The sequence below is a fragment of the Fukomys damarensis genome, unplaced genomic scaffold (assembly GCF_012274545.1).
Source record: "Fukomys damarensis isolate Sample0158 unplaced genomic scaffold, DMR_v1.0_HiC HiC_scaffold_39, whole genome shotgun sequence".
In the NCBI taxonomy this organism is placed as follows: Eukaryota; Metazoa; Chordata; class Mammalia; order Rodentia; family Bathyergidae; genus Fukomys; species Fukomys damarensis.
This window is the reverse complement of record NW_022900951.1, coordinates 111,764,858-111,769,056: the sequence shown is the minus strand read 5'-3', so window position 1 is coordinate 111,769,056 and position 4,199 is coordinate 111,764,858. Positions and strand designations below refer to the sequence as shown.

Genomic DNA, 4,199 nt, shown 5'->3' with positions numbered 1-4,199 from the left:
TTTTTTTTTTTTTTTTTTTTTTTTTTTTTTTTTTTAACAGGGTCTATGTAGTTGAGACTAACCTGGAACTCACTATGTAGCCCAGGCTGGTCTCGAACTCACAATAATCCTCCTGCCACAGCCTCCTGAATGCTGGAATTACAGGCGTGCGCCGCCACGTGGACTCTATTCTGAAATGCAATGGGGAGCTACTGAAGGGTTTTTCATAGGGGATTTATTTTATTTTATTTCAAGAATATGCATCTGCTAGCAAGGAAGGGGAAGAATCAGTGGCTTCCAGTTGAGCGGCTATAGCAACAATGGAGAGAAATGGAGGGTGAAACTCTGAGCAAGTAACAGGAAATGGACAAGAGCTGTTGAGAATACAGAAAAGGGAGGCCTCCATAATTTTGTTCATATTCCCTAGTTATCTTTCACCTGGTCCCTAATCTAGAGCTATTTACTTCCTTGCCCGGAGATCTAATCTCCAATTAACTATCTTCTTTTCTTCTTTCAAAATAACTACTGCCATGTGTCTCACATGTTCAGTGAGGAAGGTGAAAAGGAAAGCAAAATTATAGGAGAGAGAATTCACCATAAAGGCTAATGCACCGCCTTTGAACATTTTGAGTTTTAAAACATCTTGAATTCTCTAAGATTGTTCTCACAGTTCATGTTGTTATTATTGCACCAAAAGCACATCTTTCTTACCACAATGAAAGGTTCCCCTAAAAGTTGCTCCTTTTCCAAATAAGGCTCATAAAAGATATTCATGGGCTCAAGAAAAAATTACACCTTAGTTAAAATTCTAGTAAATGTCTGCAACACATATCATTTTAAAAGCTTAAGTATACTTCCTCAATCTGTAAGTCAAAATTCTAATCTTTTTCGGATACAGAAAGTATTGACAAAGTTAGCTACTGCATGTGAAAAAGCATGATTCAAGGGAAAATTTTCACTTTTCCAAATGTTGTATGCTTTCCAATTACTAGCTTAGGCTATTTCTTTGAAACATAATCTCTTCCTACCGTATTTATGAAAACTTCTGATCACTATTTGTACCTATGTTTCAACTGTTTTTAGAAAAGTGGCTCTTTTATGTTAAAAATAATTTCCTTGAATAAAAAACATTTTAAGAAAGAAGCTTCCAACATAAAACCATTTTTACACTAGTATATATCTCAGTGTAATGGCTTACTTCCTTCTGACAAGCCTGCCCCTTCCAGTCACTGAATAAAAGGAAATTATGATTCATAACAAAATGAAACAAAAACATATACGACAGCAGAACCTCAGCCAAGACTGTTCAGAACTATTTATTACGCCAAAAGAAATCCCACAAAATATTTTTAAACACATACTGCACTAGTCTTCCAAGGATATCCTGTAAATGTCAAAATATTAAGTAGGATTTCACCCTAGAGGTGTTCATTAAAGATGCACGAGATAAATGTAGTGTTAACACACATAACACTGTATAAAACTTGTATACAAAGCAACACTTAAAACCAATACAGTACACAATATTTGCATTTCATATACTTTTTTATATGGTCCCCAAATCAAGCTTACTTCCACCTATGCAGAGCTGACTGCAAATAACAGGTATCATTAATTTTGAAAGAGCACAGAACTATGTGCTAGGAAGTACAAAATACCTAGTTGCCAAGTCTTTGGTGAAATACTATATTTACATACTCAACAGTATACATTAGCAAAAATTCCAGTCACAGTAACTTTTCACAACAAGATTTATTGTCAGAGCTTGTAAGTGGATATACTGGGAATAGTTGCACGCCTGTTAAGGGAAAAACTTCCAACCAAACGTACAATTCATGCCTGTTATACTACCAATAGAAATCAATCTTCTAGTAGAAAATAAAATTCATTCTGCAGTATGTAAAGCTGAATATAACCAAGACCTGAGAGTTAAACAGTTACAGTGGTTCTACAACCGTAGAGAAATTGAAAAATATACACCTTAGTCTGCAAATAAATAAGCTACCAATAAAAACCCACCTAATATTACTTTGCTGAAAAGTCCTCAACCCCCTAATGAAGGGTGAAGCTTTCAAGGAGGAAGTAAGATGCCTGCTGACAATCAAGGAAGACTTATTTGATAATCAGTGTGACAGAAAACAGACACTTATGGATCCTAGCTTATGGCCACTATCAAGTGAAAGACTGTTCAAATCTGAAGAAAATCACCAGATGTTCTAAAATTTCTGACCTTCCAAGTGGACTACATCCTTAGAGCAAAGAAATAGTTAACATGTGCTGAGCAGCAAGGTGGGGACAAAAGGAATGACCAAAAAGAGACTCAGAAAAGGAAAAAATTAACGAAATATGGACAATCATTAGAAATTCTGGTCTTTAAAGAGAATGAGAAGAACATCATTAGATCATTTGCCTTTTTCTGGAACTTGTAGTCATCACCCAAGAGAACCTGAAAATCCTCAGGAAAACATAAAGACTAAGATGAAGATAATCAATGATCAATAATTAAAAGTTATACGGAATATCTTCCTATATCTTACCTACATAGGGAAAAATCACACTTGAAAGAAGCTTTTTCTTTAGGAAAAATTGCAGCACATAAGGTGGCAAGACAAAGAAAAACAATATCCAACATGTTTTCCTCTGGTTCACTAGAAAAACATAGAGAAGACACACAGCCACTAAAAAATTTGAATATGAAAATTATGTAACAACCCAGAATAATTCTTGGAGTAGCATAAGTGGGAAAAATATGATGCAAAGCAATATGTGCAGTGTGATTACAATAAGTGAAAAGATGTAACGATGGGTAAGGGAGAGTTATAAAACACTTTTCCAAAGGAAAGGACTGTAAATATTGCCATGTATGTTTTCTAGATCAAGAACTATTTCTATACTAGCAGTCCTGGCACTTGAAAAATGCTAAATAGGGTTTTCCTGCAAAGAGAACAAAAAGTAGGCACACTGCTTTATAGTATGTCCTTTTTACTACTTCAGATTAAGGAACACATCTTCAAATGGACACCTACAAATGGATGGTTATTTTTAGTAGCCAGAGTGTAGGCATTCAGACTCCAGATGTGCAAGCATCTGCTTTTCCATGTACAAAAACTGACTACACTTTTTAAAAAGCTTAGGCATTGTGAAGGATATCTACTCGCTCAATTTTTCTAAACACATTAAGCAAGAAAAATTAAAAGCAAACCATGAAACCCTAACAGCGTTAAGAAGAACCTACAAATCTGTTAATAGAAGCCTGCTGACAGGCTTCCTCTGCTTCAAGTCTGAAAGAATCCTCTTTGGGCAACAACTATTCAGTTGGGGTCCTCCTTGGACCCCCATGCAGAGGATGGACCCCGAGGCTAGGCAAGTAAGTGTTCTACACTAAACTAGATCTCCAGTCCAACCTTTCAGTTTGGTGGGTTCCATTCATTAAAACACCTCACACTAACAAAATGGATCACAGCACGTCCAGACTGCACTTCGAGGTAATTCAGCGGGGGCAAAGTACAGAAAGACGTCAAGGATTATGGTAACAACGTTTTCGATTTCAATATGAAAGCGCGAATCTTATACAGGTTGATTTAACAATTTGAGCCGTATTTTATCTGACCGCTGCAGGCAAAGCAGTTCTTTATCTCTTCACCATGGGAACCTAACTACCCCACAACGGCTAAGTCCTCCCTAATTTTCTGCTATGGGTCAGAGCTCCGAGAATCAAATCATTGATTTTGACTAGCTAACTATTCACAGCCAAGTCTTCCCCTTCCATTCGCGCTTGTCTCTAGACAAATCCCTCCGTGGCTAGTACAAACCTAAATTCTGAAGCCAATAGGTAGGTCTCCAAAAAGCTCTCCCCTTTGAGGTTTTTGCCAGGGCATCTCTCCCCCAAGTCGTTGCTTTGCAGTCTCCAGCGAAACAGTAATGGGAGCTAAGGTAACTGAGAGCAGGTTTGAACCTGACCGAGTGGAGGGCAGCAAGGAAATGAGTGTCTCCCAGCCCGAGGGTGAGAAGCTGCCTCGAGCCGGCACCTTTCCTACCGGGCGGGAGTGGGTTCGAGGCCATGGGGTGCGAAAGCGGTGGCGTGGCCTTTGAAGGCCGGCAGCAGGCGCTGCCACGCTCTCAGCAGGAAGGGGAGGGGAGCGAGAGGAAGAGGGGAGAAGGAGCCGCCGCCGAGCAGGGGGCCAAGGGGCGGGAGGAAGGAGGACCCGGAGGAGGAGCCG

At 39.0% G+C, this 4,199-nt stretch overlaps 1 protein-coding gene across 4 annotated transcripts in view; it reads right to left on the bottom strand.

The window, feature by feature from the left end:
- The window catches only part of LOC104875077 (integrator complex subunit 6-like), a 58,525-nt gene that overhangs the window by 53,059 nt on the left and 1,267 nt on the right, over positions 1-4,199 (bottom strand). Inside the window, exon 1 of one of the 4 annotated variants that reach the window (XM_010642443.3) lies at positions 3,792-3,811. The exons of 2 other annotated variants lie outside the window; for them this stretch is intronic. The gene's annotated coding sequence lies outside the window, so the exon portion shown is untranslated. Of the gene's footprint in view, positions 1-3,791; positions 3,812-4,199 lie in introns of those variants that run through there. One more of the 4 variants, XM_010642453.3, reaches the window with a different exon arrangement.